The sequence below is a fragment of the Antechinus flavipes genome, chromosome 4 (assembly GCF_016432865.1).
Source record: "Antechinus flavipes isolate AdamAnt ecotype Samford, QLD, Australia chromosome 4, AdamAnt_v2, whole genome shotgun sequence".
Taxonomy (NCBI): Eukaryota; Metazoa; Chordata; class Mammalia; order Dasyuromorphia; family Dasyuridae; genus Antechinus; species Antechinus flavipes.
Window position 1 is genome coordinate 235,944,152 of NC_067401.1, and position 22,838 is coordinate 235,966,989.

The 22,838-nt window shown below is 32.5% G+C and overlaps 1 protein-coding gene and 1 long non-coding RNA gene across 6 annotated transcripts in view; both read left to right on the top strand.

Moving 5' to 3' along the window:
- ADGRB3 (adhesion G protein-coupled receptor B3) overlaps positions 1-22,838 on the top strand; it is an 882,558-nt gene that overhangs the window by 225,939 nt on the left and 633,781 nt on the right. The gene's annotated exons all lie outside the window — the stretch shown is intronic.
- The window catches only part of LOC127561894 (uncharacterized), a 57,204-nt gene continuing 40,098 nt past the window's right edge, over positions 5,733-22,838 (top strand). Inside the window, exons 1-2 of one of the 2 annotated variants that reach the window (XR_007953565.1) lie at positions 5,733-7,223; positions 20,650-20,717. This is a non-coding gene — a long non-coding RNA (uncharacterized LOC127561894). The remainder of the gene's footprint in view (positions 7,224-20,649; positions 20,718-22,838) is intronic. The other variant, XR_007953566.1, reaches the window with a different exon arrangement.

The following is a 22,838-nucleotide window of genomic DNA, read 5'->3' on the forward strand; positions in this document are numbered from 1 at the left end:
TCTCCGGGGCCAAAATTAGACATTATACTTAAATAACATGTGGTATCATTTAATTGTTCATTTCCTCTACCTTATTGTACTTATTGTATATATGGTTTGCTAGACACAATATCAGATCATAAAAGTCTTCCCACATTTCCCTGAATTTCTATAATTGGTATTTTTCATTACAGCAATAAGTTCTTGCTTTCATAAACCATGATTTATGCAAAAATTACTTAATCCATGGTCATCCATGTCTTTTTCTTTGCTATCACATAAAGTGTTACAAATTAATATCTATTATTACAAATGACAGTGTTGTTTCTATCTTTGACTTTCTTTGAGTATATTCCCTCATCTTTTCAATCTTTCCCCCTCCACTTTATCCACCTCCCCTTTACCACAGAAGTCACCTTTCCCTCATAATCAGTCCTTGATTTGACCTATCAAGTGTATCCCTCACTCTTTTCTATCCCTTTGTCCAGTTTCCCCTTTTCATATGCCCTCCTTGTTGTTTGTCTTTCATTCTGGAAAAATAATAAAGAAATAAATGAATGAATGAGTCTGGGAAAGGAAGACCCTTGGAGTATTTGGCCAAAGCAGAAATGATTGCTATTTACATTCAAGCTGAGTACATCAGGATCCAAACAATGACCAAATGGGGCTTGGCCTAGGGCTTATTGATGACCAATTAAATGGAATCCCACAGAAGAAGTATTCACAAATGAACAGGATGTCACCACCTTCTTTCCATAATGCCCTCTATCTGCCTCTTTACTATTACCTTTACCAACTTTTCCCCTCCATTTCTTTCTCCTGCTGTTTTTTTTTTCTTTCTGTTATACCTTTTTTTGTTATTGCTGACTATATTTATTCACCCATTCTTCACTTCTGTTATTTGGGGTATTTGAGAAGCAAATAATCTCCTCAGTTCTGGTTTTCTTTCTAAAAATGTTTCAAACTCTTTATTATTATGAAATGTAATTTTTTTTTCTTATATGGCTAAGATGAGATTTGCAGTATACATCATGCTGGGAGGCATCCAAAGCTCTACTTTAGAACACATTATTATTCTATTCCTTTCTCCATTTCTTTTTACTGGGTTCAGAGTAGTCATGAGTTATTGAAATGTTCTTTCCTTTGTATTTGAAGATCTTTCTCCTAATGGCGTATAGAACTTATTGTTTCTCTATTGAATTATTCAATTTAACCACTATGTGTGACTTGTTTTGTTTTTTTGTTTGTTTAACATCTCATATATATGGCTCCTTCTCTCCTCTGATATGGCGACTACTCTGTTGCAGGCCCTCATTACTTCATTCCTAGACTATTACAATATCTACAGGTTGGTCTCCCTGCCTTATTCAAGGTCATCTCTAGTTAAATGTCTAGTTAAAAAGGTTTGGTTTTTTTTCCTCCCTGCATTCATTGCTATAATCATATAGTTTTAGTTTTTGTTGTTGTTTTTCATGATTCATTATGTTAATTGTTTTATATAGCTGAATCATTCTGAGATCCCTGGTATAAATTCAATTATGTCTGAATGAATAAATTTTTGTAGATATTGTTAGTCTATTTCCTAAAATTATATTTAACTGCTTTTATCAAGATTACTGAGTTTTATTGATCTATAGTTTATTTTCTTTGGTTTTGTCTCTTGTATTAGGAATTCTGAACATATTCATTTAAAAAAAGCAGTTTGATAAGTTTTTTTTTCCCCTCATCAAGTATTGAGAATAAATGTTGTTGCACAGGCATTAATTGATGTCTCATTCCTGCTACATGGCTAACCTATTTTTTTTCTGATCATACATTTCTCTGATGATTTAGTTTATTCTGTTTCTCTTATGTGATTCCTCACAAAATAAGGACAGATAACTTTGAAATAACATCTAATTTGCATAGCCTTTGTCCATTTCTCAGTTGTATTATATTTGAATATATCACTCTAGGTTTTTTACAAATCCATTTCAAAGAAATATGTCTTTGGTATAGAAGGAGAGAGGATAAAATTATCTAGAGATCTATGACAAGAAAGAAATTATACCTTTTATTAGGAATAAAATTAAAATTAAAATCCACAGATTTTTTTACTCAAATTTGTCTTCTGGTAGGTACTGGGACATGTTTTGGGGAAAATTACAATAATGATAATAATAATAAACATGAGGATGATGAACTAGTACTCCTAAATCCCAAATTCTAGATCTTGAACACTCTAGATTTCATGGCTTCATTTTTTCAAGGCTTTCAAGAAATGTTCTTCCCAGGGGACAGAAATTAAGAGGGTTAGAATATAAATGACTTTTTTTTTTAAATACAACAAAGTAGCATATCAAAACCCTTCATTTTTACATATAAGAAAACTGAGACCTGTTAAAATTAAATTATTTAAACCAAGTATCAAACATGATTTGAACCCAGGTTTTCTAACTACCAATCAAGTGATCTTTTCACTATAACATTCTGTGTACTCTAAAACTCAGAAATATAGTATAATGTGAGAACTATTGAATTAATGCTATTTTTAAATACACAGAATTAGTGAAAATTAGCTGAGAAGAGAGGATAATCTTGTTTCATTTATTATGTCAGTAGAATACATTAAAATACTCTTGAATCACTAATTTAACCATTCTGTATGCTGAAATAAATCTGAAAGGAAATAAACCTACCTTATATTTCTCTGTTGTAAACAAGTAGTCAATATGCTTATTGAAATCTAAGATATGATTTATTTATTATCATGAAAATGATTAAGAATCTGTACTGAGTTATGACACTGTTAAATGAAGAGTTATTAGAAAACATAACAGAGGGTATTAATATCTAATTATATAAAATTGATTTGTAATTAACTCTACAGGAGTGTAAAAATAATTCCTGCAGAATTAATGAAGACCAAATTAAATAGGAAGATTTTTCTACTTGCTTTAATTAGTTTTGTTTACTACCCGATATTCATGAAATAAATGCATTATTTGAATCTATTTAAATTTGTTATTCCTTAACTATGTCCTTATAATTCTTTAGCCATATTTTTCATATGACCTTGTTTTTTGTCCTTATGTTCTGATGAGAAAGAAGTACTATGATTAAAAATTGAGACATAAGATTATAAAGTAATAAGATCTATTTTCCTTGTTTTTCCCTCATACTCTCAAACCATCTTCCTCAGGTGTCTACCGTTTTACCACTCTCCTAGCTTGTTCCAGGTTTATTATCCAAGTTTGAATTCCTCAGCACACTGTGCTTTCAAAGTCTCTAACTTTTTCCTCTCCCTCCCCCAAGCTAGTTCTATCAAAAACATTCCCAATGTGATTCTAGCCTACCTCACCAGCTTTATTATATATAATTCTCCCTCACTAATTCTGTGTTAAAATTTTGTTGTCTTATACGTTTTTCCTTTGAACTAAAGTTTATCTCCTGTGTCCATGACTTTTTACAGACTTTCTTCCTTATCTGAAATGTATTCCCTCCTTATTTCTGCCTCTTATGATCTCTAGGTTTCTTTAAAACTTTAAAACTCAGCACAGACAATACTTCCAGTGTAAAGACTTTCTTTATTCCTCTGTTATCTGGTTCATGACACCATCTCAATGCATGTTGTTTTTGCTAAGACAATATAAGGTTTTTCTTATTTTGTCTTAGCATCAGAACATAAGTCTTAATGAATAGTGATTATTTATTAATGTATCCCATTCTTGTAAGAATCTACTCTTTTCTACAGCAATCTTATTAATAGAGAGGCAATATAGTTAGGATAAATAATTCTAAACTTTTTCAGGTTGATCATTTTTCAATCATATCCAATCTTCACGACTCCTTTGAGGGGTTTTCTGGCAAACATACTACAGTGGCTCACTGTTTCCTTCTCTATATCATTTTATAGATGAAGAAACTGAGACAAACAGGGTTAAGGGACTTGGTCAAAGTCACACAGAAGCTATACTATAGCATGTACAATAGCTACACCCCAGTAAAATCATCCTGGCAGGGAAGCTAAATAGGTTAAAGATAGCTAATAGAATTGCAGTGGATTTTAATGACTCTGAAAAAGAGAATGGGACTGATGACTTTGCAACTTTGCTCCACTTAAAAAACAGATTAAAACCACCCATTATCCTCTATTTTACTCCAGCATGGTCATGGCATTTGTCTTCTTCAAAAACAAAGAACAAGAAGCTCCTTGACAATAAGAACTGTTTTTGCTTTTGCTTTTGTATTTTCACATCTAACATAGTGCCTAGCATATAATAGGCCTAATAAATAAATGCTTATGGATTAATTGATATGCATTTGAATTTTGAAATGTATCTGTGATCTTATTCATTTGAATATTCTGTCCAGTAATGCTGATTGCAAGACACCCATGCATTCCCACTCATAGTAACTCATATTTATGTCTTTTCATAAGTTTGACACAGAGTATCTTTAAAATTGTCATGACATCAGTGAAATACTTGAATTTTTCATCTATTGTCATTCATTCTTGCCTTGTGACCAGCCCATCTTTGTTTTCCTTTATACACTTTCCTGATTACATTCAGTTTTTCTTGATATATATATACATATATATATATATAATATATAACTTAATAGTAGTCACAAGCATATTTAGGCCTATTAAAGGCAGTTAATAATAGAAATGTTTAAATTTCTGGTTTATTTAAATGCTAGTTTTTATTTCATATCTTAAATTTCTTTCCTTATAGTATTTTTAATACCTTAGCTTTCTTTTCACATTTATACTATGATAAATCTTGATATCTTAATATATACTAGTTCTGAGAGTATGAAATCTGAGAAATGTGGTATTCTGATATACGGCTGATATACTCCTAGATGATATACTACTGGAATACAAACGATATACTGCTGGAATACAAACAATATACTGCTGGAATACAAAAATAAAACAAAACAACAAAAACCTTAATATTTCTGCTTTTAGGCCAGATCTAGCATAATTTTAACATCAGATTTATTTTCTAAATGTTTACTTTGAAATGAGCTATTTTTTTTCTTTTAGCTGAAATTTACGCATTCAAAATATGATTCTCTAATGTGATTCAGGTAAATTCATATGCTAGGAACAGAGGACCAATTAAGATGAAGGATGATCACACATGTAAGGAAACTGCATACTTGTTGCAATTTTTGAGAAGAGGGAGCGATTACTCTAGATTCTAAAATTTAACATCAGCATATCTAATTTTAATTTTGGAGGGAGGCAATTGTTGAGTTTGTTTTTTGTAAACCTTGAGAATGAATTTATTTTCATAATTTTTATTTTGGATCATTTTAGAAATATAAAAAAGGGACTAGAACAACTTAGAACTTGCAAAAAGAAATAAGGAAAGGGGATGTCTTTTGTTTTTAATAATTAATGCTGAAAACAATCTCCCTTTTGTTCTTCATGGTGTTGGGGCAGCTAGGTGGTGCAGTGGCTAGAATACCAGTCCTGCAGTCAGGAGGTCCTGAGTTCAAATATGATCTCAGATACTTAATCTGTCCTAGCTGTGTAACCCTGGAGAAGTCACTTAACCCCAACTGCCTCAGGGGAAAAAAATACATGGTGTTTTTCTCTTTAAATCTTTAGAAAGTACATCACCAAATATTCAAAATGAGCTAATATTTATATAACACTTTAATATTTATAAAGTGTCTTACACATATTATCTCATTTTTATATTGAAAACAGCCCCTATTTCATCTCCTTTTTATAAAAGAGCAAATGGAAGCCAGGAGAGATTAAGTGAATTCCTTAAGTTCATACAAATAGTAAGTGAATGACAGGAATTTGAACTTGGGTTTTCCTGATTTCAAATCCAATTTTTCTTCACTACAGCACAACCTCATAGACTTGTCAATGCAAAGAGCCCTCTCTTTAGGCTTGTAAAGAAAACTACTGGAAAAAAATCAAGTTAACAGTCATTTGTTAAATATTCAATATGTCATAGCCATTGTTAAAAACATTGAAGATAAAAAGAAATATAAATCAGTCCCAGTTCTCAAGGAACTCACATTCTAATAGAGGAAAACCTGTTAAGAACTAGGTACATACAAGATATATAGAAATAGTAAATGGAAAATAAGCTCAGAGGGAAAGAAGAAAAAGCTGGGGTACTGGAAAGGACTCACACAAAGAGATGGAATTTGAATTAAATCTTGAAGAAAGTCAATGAAACTAAGAGGTAGAAATGAGGAACAAGAGGATTCCAGGTATGGGAGAAGGTTTGTTTTAAACTATGGGAGAATAAAAATGAAGAGAGTGCTATGTGAGAAAAAGTGAGTTGATCAGATTATTGGATTATACAGTGCATAAAGGGTAATAAAATGTAAGAATACAAAAAGGGTTGAAATGGTTGTGAAAAACTTTAAATGCTAGAAAATTTTGCATTTCATTTTGGAGGTGCTACCTAAATTTAGAAAGAGAAAGACTCTGTGTATCCTTATGTATATGAATTTATTAAATATTTTGTAATTTCAGAATTTTGCTCATAAAAAAATTAGTGGCAACTAAGATAGATTGGAGTATTAATGCAAAGAGATCATTTAGAAAGCTGTTGAAATCCAGCTAAAAAGTATTAAGGACCTAAACTAATGTTGTGACTGTGTAAATGGAGGAAAAAAAGTGTGGTGTAATGTATAAAGAGATTGCTTGGATGTCAGGCTGACTTGAGATGAAGTTCTTTTTCTGATATATACTGGCTATGAGATATAGCTAAGTGACTTAGCTTCTCCATTCCTTGGCAACCATTTAAGTTTATGAATTAGAGATAAATTTTCAGTATTAATTATACAGGAAGGGAAAAGCTATGCCAATGAAATCACAATTCTGATCAAAAAAAAAAAAAACCACAAATAAAACTAGATGCTTATTTACTTTAAAATTTTTATTTATCACCAAAATTTAAGTGAGAAATACATTGCCAGGGTTTCTCTTAAGTATGTTATTTAAATTTTGAAGTGACTTGAATTATTCAGATAATTCTTTTAAGATATCCTACATTTATAAAAGACATCAGTGTTAAGGGACAGGTCAATTCTCCAAGAACCTCTAGAGCTGTGGATCATAACATCTGAAGGAGTTGCAAGGCAGCCTTTGCTGACACAGGTGTTGCGGATTGGGAATGAGATAAATTGGAGGCAGAGGGAAGAAGAGAGAGGAAAGACAATGGAATAGTCTCTCAATCAGAGAACAACTGCCTCTCAGTCTATTACTTCCACTTCATCCTGTATGTATCTTGTTTGTGCATAGCTTATTGCATGTCTTCTCCCCCATTGGTCTGCATCTCAAGAGCGGGGACTGCTTTTCTCTTTTGGGTTTTGTTTTGCCTTTAACACCAATATTTAGCAAAGGGCCCATATAGTAAGTGCTTAATAGGTATTTGCTGCTGTTGTTTTACTGATTGCTATAGAAGGGATTTTTTTGTTGTTGTTGTTCAGGTCTGAGGTAGCCAAGCAAGGTAATGCGACTTCTACCTCCTTCCAGAGTTTGTGATTCTACTAAGAATGTTTTCTTTATATGGAGCCTAAATCTTCCATTCTCTGATTCTAGATATGCCTTCTTGGGTCAAACACAAAATGCCTAATTTATCTTTTAGTTTTTAATCCTTCAGATATTTGAAGGTAGTAATCATACTCTCTTCCCCACACACACACATAACATTTCTTCATGACTCTAGAATAAACAATCCTTCAAATTGGTCCTCTTATAAATTAATTTGAAGCCCTTCCTTCTTCTGCATGTGCTCCACCCCTCCCTAAAATTGATCACTAAACATAATATTTTAGATGTATTCTGACCAGGGTAGATGATTATTATTTATTAAGAAGAGTATCTTTTAACAATACATTTTAATGACACTTTTCAAGGGAATACTTTAGATTCTCCTATAATATGCATATTACCTTAGTTATACCTCCTTTGGAATTCAACACAAATAAAAAGGGGGAGAGTACATATCCTTTAGGCATACTCCCAGATCTCTCTTATTTTGGCATTAAATTATATACTACCATATTTTGTAACTTAATGTTTTATTGTGCAAATATCTTGTTTTTCCAGCAAGGTTATAAGCTCAAAGTAAGTAGAACATTGGCATCTGTTTCTTTTGAATCTGCATCCAAAAAATAAAATTGTGTTATGCACATAATAGTCCATTTAACTTAAGTTCAAATGAATTAATCTTAAATATCTTTTTGCTTGTGTCATTTTAATCATAATTTTGAATATCTATATTTATGCTCAATAATTTTCATTCCAATAAGAAAGTAAAGCATTTGGGGATTTGTAAAGCATACAAATAATAACCTATGATGGCCTCTTTTTCCAGTATCTATGAAATAATACATAATAAATGGTTGTGGTTATTTGAAAATGTAAGTGAAAGAAATCTGCTCGGAAGTGCCTACGAGATAATAAGTAAAATTATTAGCAGCTTTTTTCTTTAATAGGTCACATTAAAAAAAAAAAAAGGTGATGAATTCTAAAATTAAGGAGCAATGGGATCCTTGAGAAAATGGTTTTAAAAAATGGGAGCTAAGTAGAGCAACTATGTAATTTTATCTAAGCAATTCTTGATTGGGTCAGAAGTTAGTAATCAAAAGCAATTTGGGTCATGTCATCCTGATCAGAGAAATATATCAGTTCCTAGGTGGCCATGCACTTCACTGGTTTCTTACCTTGAATTTATATGCAGCCTGAAATTCTAGTGTTTAAAATTAAGTACTTGAGAGGAATTTTTTCTCTGTGTGTCTCTATCTCTATCTGTCTCTCTATCTCTGTCTCTCTATCTTTCTCTCTGTGTCCCTCTTTCTCCCTCTGTTTCTCTGTGTGTGTGTGTGTGTGTGTGTGTATGTGTCTGTGTCTCTGTCTCTCTGTCTCTCTCTCCCACTCTCTCTCTGTCTGTCTCTCTCTCCATCTCTGTCTGTCTGTCTCTCTCCATCTCTCTCTCCCACTCTCTCTCCATCTCTGTCTGTCTGTCTCTCTCTCTCCATCTGTCTCTCCCGCTCTCTCTCCATCTCTATCTTTTTCTTCATCTCTATCTGTCTCTCTCTCCATCTCTGTGTGTCTCTCTCTCCATCTCTGTCTGTCTCTCTCTCCATCTCTGTCTGTCTCTCTCTCCATCTCTGTCTCTCTCTCCATCTCTGTCTGTCTCTCTCTCCATCTCTGTCTGTCTCTCTCTCCATCTCTCTCTCCCACTCTCTCTCCATCTCTGTCTGTCTCTTTCTCTTTCTCCCTCTGCTTCTCTCTCCCTCCCTCCCTCCCTCTCTCTTTCTTTCTTTTCTCCTCTCTGTCTTCTCCCCTCTTTCTCTCCCCGCTCTTTCTCCCCACCCCTCCAGCCTCCTTTCTCTTTTTTGAAAGGCAATTGGGATTTAATGATTTACTCAGAGTCACACAGCTAGAAAGTATTAAGTGTCTAAGAGTTGATTTGAATTTAAGTCCTCCTGACTCCAGGGCTGGTGCTGTTTCTACTTGCACTATCTAGCTCCCCCAGTTGTTGTTGTTGTTGTTTTTCCTGTAAGAAGAGTTTTTCTTCATTTTAACAAAAGTTAAAATACCCATAAAAATTATTTCTAAGAGTTAACCAGTGCTTCTGAAGGCCAGACTTCTGCTATTATCAAGTTATTCTCATTAAAATTCAAAAGATACATTAAACTTATTATCTTCAAGGTTCATATCGCACTTTCAACTATTCAATCTAGTGTTTGAAGGGGTATCTTTCTCATTACATAGGTTCAGAATGTTTCTTCTATAAAGTTTCACTGCAGAAGCTTGTAATATAGCTCAAAAAACTCTGAATCAATCTTGAGAAATAGAAGTTATCATCCAAACATTTTATGGGGCACTTCATTTTAGATCATTTCAATATTACATGACTCTCCACGCTTTAGAGCTAGTGTCAATTTGTTAGGTCTCTACTGTCACTGAGGTGAAAGTCCTTCCAAGTAGCTTAAAAATATCTCACAGGAAAATGTTATTAGTTTCCAAAATCCTTGCTCCTGAAAAAAACGGTATCATTATTTTTTTTTTCAGAAAGCATTTATTTCTTCTCCATTGCTAAATATTATATTATGTTGAGATAAATAATTGTTGCAAACATTCTCAAATTCAAATAACAATGCCTAGAGTATACAGGGGTACAAAAGCTTGTGCTTAAAGAAAAGTCCTGTGATGATAATTCACAAGCAAAGAAACAAATGGCAAGAAACTCTCAATTCAATAAATTACTTTGTATAGCTACAGATATATGCTATCCTGGAGAAAGGGTCTGATGTGAAGCAAATATAAATAAGGTTCTAGGCAATTTTAGAAAGTATAGGAACTTAGACTTATTTATGATTACACATGTAAATACTTGGCCTAGAAATTAAAGACTGAAACAATTTCTTTTTACTTTTAAACTGGAATTAACAAAAAATTTTCAAACCTTTTATGAGGCACTTCATTCTAGACCTTTAAAGATAATCTCTCTTTTTTCCTTCAATTTTGTTTTGCCTCAACCCTATACCATAAATAATTGTCCAAAAATTGTTCATCCCACAACTCTGACTTCCCCTATAAAGTGAGTGAAGTCATTTCAAGTGATGAATAGATTGACTATTTTCATAACTACTATGGACTACTATATGATATTTACATATGTGCTATACTAACCACTGCATAGTACTTGTAGAGATAAAAAAGATTTCGCAGACCATCATCTAGTCTAATTCTCTCATTTCATACATGATGAAACTAAAGTTTAGTAAAGTCATCGATATATGTCATGATAAAGTCAGGCCTAGATTCCAGGCCTTAGGAAGAAATTAAAGCTCTTGAAATGGATTTAAAAAAAAAAAATTACATGCAAGATTAGCATACAGCTGATCTTGAAATAAAGAATAAAACCAGATTCAAGTCTTGTCTCTTAACACATTCTGGCTCTGTGAAACTGAAAAAGTGATTTAACCTTAGTGTCTCAAGGAAATCCCTAAGACTATATATTGCTGTAGAGGTGTCAATTGTTATTGGCAAAGTTCTTCCTTGAAGGCCCTTACATCTCTGAAATCTCAGATTCAGTCCAAAAATATATTATGATTAATGTTCTAAAATCAACCCATGGTTATACTTGAATTTTGAAATTTATTATATCTTGTTAGGTTGGGGAGCAGGGTGGGATTAAGGAGACTAAATTTTAGGAAATATTTAATCTCACTTTTCTAATGTGCAAAATGAGACTAATTATATTTGTGCTTCCTATCTCCCAAGATTTATTTGAGGAAAGTACATTTTAAAAACTTAAAAAAGCTATATAAATGAGTTATTATTGAATTTATCATAAACACAACTCATAATAATAAGCTCTCATATAACCATGCACATAGCAGGTTTTTAATAGATCCTAGTTGACTGACAAGCACTGTATCAAAGTTAGGTGAACTTTAATCAATGTATGAGTCTAAATTTTTTCAACTACATAAGTGAGTTACCATTTTACAAAAACATTCCATAGTATTTCATTTTGAACACTAGTATACAAAAAATTTGATTTAAAATCATTTGAAGGAATTTTATTTTTGCATAAGAAATAATGTTACAGACAAAATTAGAAGGGAAGCAATAAACTAGGAAAACATTTTTACAGTCAAAGGTTCTGGTAAAGGCCTCATTTTCAAAATATATAGAGAATTGACTCTAATTTATAAGAAATCAAGCCATTCTCCAATTGATAAATGGTCAAAGGATAAATGGTCAGATAATTCTCAGATGAAGAAATTGAAACTATTTCTAGAAATATGAAAAGATGCTCCAAGTCATTATTAATCATAGAAATGCAAATTAAGACAACTCTGAGATACCACTACACACCTGTCAGATTGGCTAGAATGACAGGGAAAGATAATGTGGAATGCTGGAGGGGATGTGGGAAAACTGGGACACTGATGCATTGTTTGTGGAATTGTGAATACATCCAGCCATTCTGGAGAGCAATTTGAAACTATGCTCAAAAAGTTATCAAACTGTGCATACCCTTTGACCCAGCAGTGTTACTATTGGGCTTATATTCCAAAGAGATTTTTAAAAAGGGAAAGGGACCTGTATGGGCAAGAATGTTTGTGACAGCCCTCTTTGTAGTGGTCAGAAACTGGAAACTGACTGGATGCTCCTCAATTGGGGAATGGCTCAATAAATTGTGGTATATGAATATTATGGGATATTATTGTTCTGTAAGAAATAACCAGCAGGATCATTTCAGAAAGTCCTGGAGAGACTTACATGAACTGATGCTGAGTGAAATGAGCAGGACCAGAAAATCATTATATACATCAACAACAATACTATATGATGATCACTTCTGATGGACATAGCCCTCTTCCAATAGTGCAGTAATGAACTGAACCAGCTACACCTAGGGAAAGAACTCTGGGAGATGACTATGAACCACTACATAGAATTCCCAATCCTTCTATTTTTGTCCACCTGCATTTTTTATTTCCTTCACAGGCTAATTGTACACTATTTCAATGTATACATATATTGTATTTAACTTATACTTTAACATATTTAACATGTATTGGTCAACCTGCATCTGGGGAAGGGGGTGGGGGGAAAGGAGGGAAAAAGTTGGAACAAAGGAATTTGCAACTGTCAATACTGAAAAATTATCTATCCATATATCATGTAAGTAAAAAGCTATAAAAAAAAAAAAGACAACAATATTGCCTTGCTTGAAGGCAAAGTTAAAAAAAAGAAGAAGAAAGAATGCTACATATTTGGGAATGCAGGGAGTAATAAAATTATATCAAATGAGGAAAACCTAAATCTCTGAATTTCAGTTTATAAAATGTGAACTCATTGAACTCCAATGAGTAAAGGTGTGAACACAAGCCTTGTATTAATTAGTTCTACTTAGTACCTTGTTTCAGATTCTGCCCAAAACATCTTCTTGTAAGATTAGATCAACTCTAATTAGTTAGCAGGATTCCAACATCTCCCCCTTTCTTTTGTTAGATGAAAACACCAAAGGAAATAGGAAATCTAATCAGATTAGTGGGTTTCTGAAGGGGTACACATAAATCCATCAATATGGGCCAGAACTTTGTAACAGATATACATGGTATACATATATCCATCAATATGGGAGGCATTATACATAATTTACATAAGCACATAGCAATATAACACAGGCTAGTAGTAATGTAACAACATGAATCAACCTGAAAATTTACACATGTCCATAAGTCCTAGAAATAGTCCATAAGGAATCCATTGTCCATTAGTTCATGTGCCAGGAATCTAATAATTCTTGTAAGCTCTGAAGTACTGCAAAAGGTCTCATCAACAATTTTTCATCTTAAGGAATCCAATGATTCTCGCTGGTTTTTCAAGAACTAAAACAGTTTCATCTTGTGTTAGGAAATCCAATGATTCCTGAAGATTTTAAGAGTCTTTTTAACAGTCTCTTTGTCAGCTATGCTCTTTCAATGGTGAGCACAATCAGCAACAGAATCACCCGATATTTCTTGGGTCTTCTCCTTTGTTTCAAGGGTCTGCTCCATCTCTCTGCGATGGACAAGGCGAATGCGGCTCGTCGGCACCCATCTGATTCCTTCTCCACATGTAGAGATGCAAGCAAATCCTCTCCCCCAAGCAGTTAGCCTATCTGGTCCCTTCCATTCACCACTTTCTGGATCTCGCCACATCAACTGGTGATTATCTAAAGATAGTGGAGCTGCTCGCACTGGACACTGTTCTTCTGGTGGGTTATAAAACCTGTCTGCTGGAGCCAGTGCATCTTTATCAAAGATTAAAAAATTAATGGTGTAGAGAACTAAATTTAGAAGTTCTCTAGGGTTAGTACCTTGTTTCAGGTTCTGCCCAAAACATCTTCTTGTAAGATTAGATCAACTCTAATTAGTTAGCAGTTAGTAAGGATTCCAACAATAAAAATTAGATTGATAAAGCTACAGAAATAAAGAATTCTATTTAATTTTTAATGTATGTTTCCTGTCATCCAGAAAACAGAATGATCACGTTAACATTGTTCTAGGAAGATCAAGTGGGCATCTGATTATCATATCATAGCCCAAAATAAGAAAAATCTATTAGTTTTATTCTTTAAAATACATTTTTATATAAGCTTGCAGAGCAATTTTTTTCTCTCTGTTTTTACAAAATGCCTGTAGTTATAGAATCATTCCATTTAGAAGTGGGAAATCCTTAGGCTACTATTTGGCCCTATGTCTCCTGAGTCTGTGAAGCTAAAATACAATTCGCTCTATTTTATAGGTGACCCAGGTGAGGATTAAAAAGGTTGACTGTCTTGCTCAAAGTTGTATAGCTGGTAAAAAACACTTTCCTTCAGTTCTCATAATTAGTAGTAGTATTCTTTTTCTATAGTACTCAGTGCTTCTGTAATTAAGTCAGATGTTAACTTAGGGAATTAAATTGATCCAGAAGAAACAAATGTTCTTCCATGTTATTTGTCTGGTTGCTTAATACCTGAATGATATATAGTTTTTCATTATCAATTCTAGCCCTTTTTGTTATTCATAAATATCTTTTTAGAACTATCCATATTTTGGATAACAATTAAATCTTTTTCTAATATTAAGTTAAGATACCTATTTTTTCCTGACATATTTTAATTGTCTCAAAGCTTATCTATACAATGTGAAGACAAGAATGCTTGACATTATTTATGCTAACCCACCCACTTACAAAAAGAGAAACTGAGTCATTAAAAGATATTTAAATTTGAAAAAAGAAATAAAAACTAGTTGGTTTGTTTTATTACCAAGCTATTTAAATCAATTCCTTGTGTGAATTATTTTGTTTTTTATAAAAGGCAAAAGAGAGAAGGATTGAATTGTGTGGGCAAATAAAGAAATTTTCTGATTTGCTTTATTACTAAAATTCTTAGATCCAAAATGGGGTAACTCTTAGCTTTTTGCTTTTTAAAATCCTATACATTCTTCAGCATTCAGCTTAAATATCACCTCTTTCATGAAATCTTTTGTTTCTGCAACTAGAAGGGCTATCTCCTCTCTGCTCTATGAACTTTGTACATTTTGTTTGAAATACTTTTATGTATACTTATAATGTACTTGCAAGTTCTATCTATTCAACTAGATTATTCCTTAAAATAAGGAATTATTTTTATATTTCTCAGGGCTTAAAACATTGGCTTATATAATTAGGTGTAAAAGATATTTGTTAAATAAATTTTGGAGAAATATGGGATGAATCTGTGGAGCATTATTCTTCAGTGGTGCATACATTTCAGATGAGAGTTTTGTATTATGGATGCAGGTCAAGTTTACTTTTTGTTAAATTTTATCTTTTGAAGACAATTTTAAAAAACCACCATTAATGTCAATTAGTGAATTATTATTTAAATATAAATTAATATCAGATTTCAAGCAGGGAGAAATAAATTGGTGATATTTTTAAATTAGAATTTTCTTTAATTTTTTATACCAAGCAGCACTGATAGTGCTTGTGTTTATTAGTTGTAGAATTATAATAGTTCACATTTATGTTGAGCTTTACAACTATTCAGTAACCTATACACTACAACCAAATAAATCACAAAGATTCTCATTTATCTGTAGGATCAACTATACACTCTATTGTTTGACATTTAAATATCTTAACATCCTGACATTCATGGGGGGAAGGGGAGCAAACTTGATGTTCCATATACATGGAAATTGCATTTCCATGTCTTGTTCTTTACATTCATTGTCTCCTTTCCTGGAATGTATTCCCTTCTCATCTTTATCTCTCAAGACACTTTCTTTAGCGCTCTCTCCCAATTCACCTTCCTACCCAATGATTGCTAGTGCAATCTCTCTTAAAATTACTTCATATTCATTTTGTATATAAGGTGTGTTTACTTTTATGTGTTATATATTCTCTTTCCTCTTAGATTTTAAGCTTATTGAGGACTGATACAATTTCACTTTTATTGTATTATTCCTCAGGATTTAAAACAATATCTATAACATGTGTTATTAATAAATATTTCTTGATTGATTACAGCCCTAAACAGCAATGTGATTACCATTATATAGATGTGGAAACTGAGGCTTAAGAAAGTTAATTGACTTGTCAGACTCCTTTGTATTAATAATTTTCCATCTTTCAAATCCTGCTTATTGTTCTACCCAAAGATTCTGACCATCTTTTCTCTATGTAATGTCTATTTTGGAAACCTCATCAACTCCTATGATCTTTATGGCATACCTGCCAAATTTATATGTCTAACTCTAATCTCCAGCCTGAGCTGTGGTCTGGCATTGCAAACATTGTTAGCATTATTGGACATTCCAGACTGAATGAATCAGATAGATTTAAACTCAATAAATTAAAAACAAATGTCATCATCTTTTCCTCAAACCCATCTGTTAAAAATTCCCTATTTTCTTCTTGAAAACTATCAGTCTTTTAGGTTCATAGCTCTTGAATTATCCTTGACTCCTTACCTTACTATATTCACATATCCAATTAATAGCCAAATTTTGCCATTTCTAATTCCATAATATATTTGTATTTTTTTTTATTATTCACCGTTTCCACCTAAATCAGATCCCAATTGCTTCTCACTAGGACTACTGTAATTACTTCTTAATTGGTTTATCTGCCACATATCTTCCCTTTCTAATTCATCCTCTACATAGCTATCAAATTCTTTTGTCTCCAAGCTTTTGACCAAAGTGATACAGGTCTGGGCTCTCCCTTCATCTTCACTTCTTGGAATCTTTACCTTTCTTCAAAGCACAGTTCAAATAGACAGCAATTCCTAGAAGTCTTTTCTGATTCCCCTCAATTGCTGATTTTTGTGTAATTTTATATATCATACACTGTATAAGTATGCATTCCCTTTGACTTCTAACCATAACGGATGCCTGAATAGGAGGAAGGCCATCTAGCTAACATATACCTTCTCTGGCAAAAGTTTGAAGTTCATATTATACTGAATAATAATAATAGTGGGAAAACACACAAAAAAAGTTATAATATACTCCTTAATTATAGAAATAGACACTCAGAATTCTGAGGAAATAGGAAATTTGGCCCATCAAGCAAGTTGAATACCAGCATAACCAGAAACCAGATCAAATAGGTGGCAAGGCTTTATGTCCAGAGGCAAAAAAACCAAACCAAAAAAAAAAAGGATTTTCTAAGACACATCAAGGGTATTCAGAAAATCCAAGTGGGGATGTTAGGAGCCTCAAGGAATAGCAGTGACCACATTGACACAAAAGTGATATCTTTGCTATCAGAACAAAATATCCTAGACCCCAAATTTCTGAGATTCCTAACTCTATTCTGATAGACTATGAAACTCCAGTTCTTTTAACTTCAGTTTTCCAGGATATCTAAGATCAAGAAAATAGAATACAGAATAAGAATCAAGAGCAATCCAGGGTGAGACTAAGCAGAGCAGACAATCCCACTCAAAAGTACAGCAAGGGATAGTTCTTGACCCTGGCACAAAATCCCAATTTAGTAACTAAAGCTTAAAAGGTCAATAAATCAACAAAGAATTAGTATCAACAATTATTGCAAAACTAACTCTATAATAACTGTAAAGACACACACACGCACGCATACGCGCACACATACACACACACACACACACACACACACACACACACACACACACACAAAGAAGGGATTTCCCATAAAGACTACAAGAATGTCTAGAAAAAAATGAAAAAAAATTATGAAATATAAGATTGTAAGGAAGGAAATGGGTGGTGAATGAACAGCATAAAAGAAATAAACTTAAGTCAATGAAAACTTAAGGAATTTAGAAGGAAGCACTCTCTCTCTCTCTCTCTCTCTCTCTCTCTCTCTCTCTATATATATATATATATATATATGTGTGTGTGTGTGTGTGTGTGTGTGTGTATGTATATGTATGTATATGTATATGTATTTTTGGAAAATAGCATGTACAATTGTATTTGTATATATACATATATGGACCAGTTAGGTGGTGCAGTGGATAGAACTTGGGTTTTCAATCAGAAAGCTTCACCCTCTTACCTCCAGATATTTACTAGATGTGTGAAGTTTTCCTCGTTTGTAAAATGAGTTGGAGAAAGACGTGGCAAGCCATTTTAGTATCTTTGCCAAGAAAATCCCAAATGGACTCATGAAGAATTGAATATAATTAGAAATGACTGGACAACAATAAATAATTAAATACATACATACGTACACACACACTCCTAAATTCACTATTTAACTTATTTTTGTATCCTCAAAAGCTAGTATTGTGTCTTGCATCTAAGAGGCACTGAATAAATACCTGTAGCTTGACTGATCAATGCAATTAAATAGGCTCCTATGTGATCTTCCCAAGCCCCCCACCCCCTTTTTAGATAAGATTGCTAAGTCACAAGTCTGATCATGTTGCTCCTCTGCTTAAGAAGCTGCATTTTACAAGCCACTCTCCAATTGATAAATGGTCAAAGGATATGAACAGACAATTTTCAGATGAAGAAATTGAAACTATTACCACTCACATGAAAGAGTGTTCCAAATCACTATTGATCAGAGAAATGCAAATTAAGACAACTCTGAGATATCACTACACACCTGTCAGATTGGCTAAGATGACAGGAAAAAATAATGATGAATGTTGGAGGGGATGCTGGAAAACGGGGACACTGATGCATTGTTGGTGGAGTTGTGAACGAATCCAGCCATTTTGGAGAGCAATCTGGAATTATGCCCAAAAAGTTATCAAACTGTGCATACCCTTTGATCCAGCAGTGTTTCTATTGGGCTTATACCCCAAAGAGATACTAAAAAAGGGAAAGGGACCTGTATGTGCCAAAATGTTTGTAGCAGCCCTGTTTGTAGTGGCTAGAAACTGGAAAATGAATGGATGCCCATCAATTGGAGAATGGCTGGGTAAATTGTGGTATATGAATGTTATGGAATATTATTGCTCTGTAAGGAATGACCAGCAGGATGAATACAGAGAGGCTTGGAGAGACCTACATGAACTGATGCTAAGTCAGATGAGCAGAACCAGGAGATCATTATACACTTCGACAACGATATTGTATGAGGATGTATTCTGATGGAAGTGGATTTCTCTGACAAAGAGACTTAACTGAGTTTCATTGGATAAATGATGGACAGAAACAGCTACACCCAAAGAAGGAATACTGGGAAATGAATGTGAACTATTTGCATTTTTGATTTTCTTCCCGAGTTATTTTTACCTTCTGAATCCAATTCTCCCTGTGCAGCGGGAGAACTGTTCGGTTCTGCAAATATGTATTGTATCTAGGATATACTGCAACATATTTAACATATATAGGACTGCTTGCCATCTTGGGGGGGGGAGGGAGGGAGGGGAAAAAACGAAACATAAGTGATTGCAAGGGATAATGTTGTGTAAAAATTATCCTGGCATGGATTCTGTCAATACAAAGTTATTATTAAATAAAATTAAATTAAAAAAAAAAAAGAAGAAGAAGCTGCTTTTATCAAGGACCAAATATACTTTAAAAACTGCCCCTAATCTATCTTTCAAAATTCACTCTTTTCCGACTCAAACTGATGTTCTTGATCTTCTGCACATATTACATTTCATCTTCTACCTCCATACCATTTTATACACTGTTCCTCCATTTCAAAATTTTCATTTCTTCTTAACCTTTACATCTTAAAATCTTTAGAATCTCTCCAAGCCCAGCTAAAGTTTCCTTATGCCTCCAGTTGCTACAGACAATGACTCCTCCTCATATACTCAAATTATCTTGTGTTTACTTTTTATATATTTTGTGTGTATATACATATATATACATATATATATACATATTATTTTCCTTGATAGAATGTAAATTCCTAAAAAGTAGGATTTATTTCACTTTTGTCTTTACATCCCCAGCACTTAAAGTACCTGACTTAATAGATAACTAATAAATGATATTTGTTTATTGTTTAGAAATGTTTAAAGCTTGAAACATTTCACCTGACTCCAAGTTAATTGTTATTTACATTAGACTAATAAACATACACACACATGCACAAACACTCACATACATCCTCAGATAAATAAAATTGTAGCATACAAAGCACTGGAATGCACTCTGAATAGCTGCATTCTACTTCTGGTTTCTCAGACTATCCTGTTGCTTGACCCTGGATGATTTATTTAATTCATCTGTGCTTCTATTTCCTCATATGTAAAATGAAAGCATTGGCTTAGATGATCTGAATGATCTCTCCCTGCTCTAATATTACATGGCAATACATTAATTTACAAGTAATGTAATATATTACATATTCTTTGATATAGATTCATTATGGTCTTTTACATGGTACTGTTTATACCTCTATTAAGTGTTTCAATTAGTGTGATAAAAATTTAAGAATAATTTAAAAATCAGTATATTCCAACTGGGACTATTTATTATCTTTTTCCATATTCATGTTTAAATTACAAGGGCAGCATGAGAAGTGGGGGAAATATTGATACTGTAATTAAAGTGGAAAATATAGTATTCTATGGAATTTACTATATTTGAAAAAAACAAAATGAAATTGTCTAGTATGAAAATCATGTTAGGAGTAAGGAGTTTTTGTTGTTTTATTTTGTTTTGTTTTTTAATAACTACTTATATTTTTCATTGAAACACATACAGAATTCTCAAGGCAACAATTATAACCACTTTAAGAAAAAGGATAAATACTAGAATGCATATTTACAGAAGTAAGTATCTTCATAAACATTAACTCTTTAGCCTATAAAGTAAATAGTGATTGTTTTATTTTATTTTAGGAAGGAAAAACTCAATTGTTATATATTAGAAATATTATTGAAATGAACTCAAATATGTGTCCATTAGAATTTTTTTCACCATTATAATGTCTAGGATGTATATGTTATATATCTAGGAAGATCTTGTTCTTTTTTCTCATGTGAAACATAAAGTGTTGCATAAAGATAAAGAATGAATGCATAAAAATTCAAAGTAAGGATTAAGTGACAGAAAATAGTTCCTTTTCCCTCCTGAAGTTTATAACAATATATACTAACGCATCCTGCCACTTCAATCTCTCCATTTCAGCTACAGATTTCAATCAGCATAGAGCAATAAATAGAACTTTAAGCTTTCCTCCTAGCTCTCTAATCTATATATGGCTTTTGCTTCTGCAAGACTCAGGCATTATCCATTTAGATTTCAATAAAAGCATCTGGTACAACAAGATTAAGCTTTAAAAAAAGTTCCTTTGTTTTCTGGAGTGACCAAAATTGTTCTCATTTCAAGCAGAGATCATTTACTATGCCAAGGAAACAAGAATGATAACTTACCAAAATGAAAATATTTTTTAAAAATCAAAAAGGTTATAGAGCTGAAAATTTCAGGCTTCTTTTTCTATTTTGTATCCTTCTATGCCTCCCTAAACAAAATGGCTTGGGATGAAAGTAATAGGGTAGAATGATATTATCTGGAAAAAATTTCACTTATTTCATTCAATTGGGATTCTAAAAATATTACTTCTTTCAAAACTTTCCTAAGTAGCGAAGTCATTATTTCTCCCATATTGTACTACCATTTCCAATGTACAGTCTTAATGACTATTTCTCTTTTTACTTACTATTACTACTAATGACAAACCTTACCAAATGTTCCTAATACTTTTGTTTATTACTATGACCACATTTGGACTTGTCTATGAAAGATGTACTTTCTTAATCCCAACAACATCAACAATTTTGAAATTAATTTGCATCACACAGAGAGGATTTCAAAAATCACTTATATATATATTCATTTTCCCCAAAAATCTTATTGTGAAAAAGATACCAAAAAAGATCTTTAGTTTCAAAATCAACCAATGAATAAGCATTTAGTAATCAAGTATGTTTTAGGAACTGAGATAGGCTATAGGAATATATTCCTAAAAGCAAGATTGTCCTTGACTTTAAAGAGTTTCTGTAATCCTGTAATAAATAGAAGTAAAAAAATTATGGTTAAATAACATCAAACTGAATTTATTAAGTTACTGAAAATCTAATTTTATTATTATAGATTCCTATGGAAAGGTACCAGAATTATTTTAAATTCCTTAATACTATAAACAGTAATTGTACTTACTTTGATGGATCCTTGCTTTTAGCAATGTGGGTAATCTCTGTGCTGAAAAAAAAAAGTCTCAATTTTTCCATTCATTTTAATACCATAGGGATTCTTATATATTCTGGTCATAAAAAATTTCATAAATGATTCACCCAAAGTACTAGAGGCCCTTACTTCACTTTTTTTTTAATTCTCAAGGAAATCAGTACAGCACTTTCCATCTGTTGTCATTCCTCATTACATTGCATGACCTTATTTTCCAGTCATATATATATCACTGATAATGGCTTTTAAGTCACTTTTCAAGAGCAAATAATCATTGCAAATATTCTGTAGCATTTTTAATCTTTTTATGAATCATACCAGTGCCCTTTGGGTTATTTGTAGTTTTGACTATTCTAGGATCTTGATATTTCTATGATTGGCACTACCAGGAAAATATGGATGTTAAAAAGAATTTTACCATAGTAAATATGTAGGAATTTTTGAAGTGTTGTGCAATTTCCCACATGTATTACAGCCAGTCATTTTCGTGCTCTAATTGTAAGCATTGTACAATAGGAAAGAACATAATCTTTAGTATCAAAAGCCTTTCTTCTGAAATCAACCATGCGACATTAGGCAAGTCATTTAACTTCAGTGTTCTTAAACTCAGTTATAATTATCTTAAATATATTTATTTTTTAAAAAATCAAGCCAATAAGAATGAATATTTCAATTTCTTCTTTTTTCTAGTGACATAGATATAG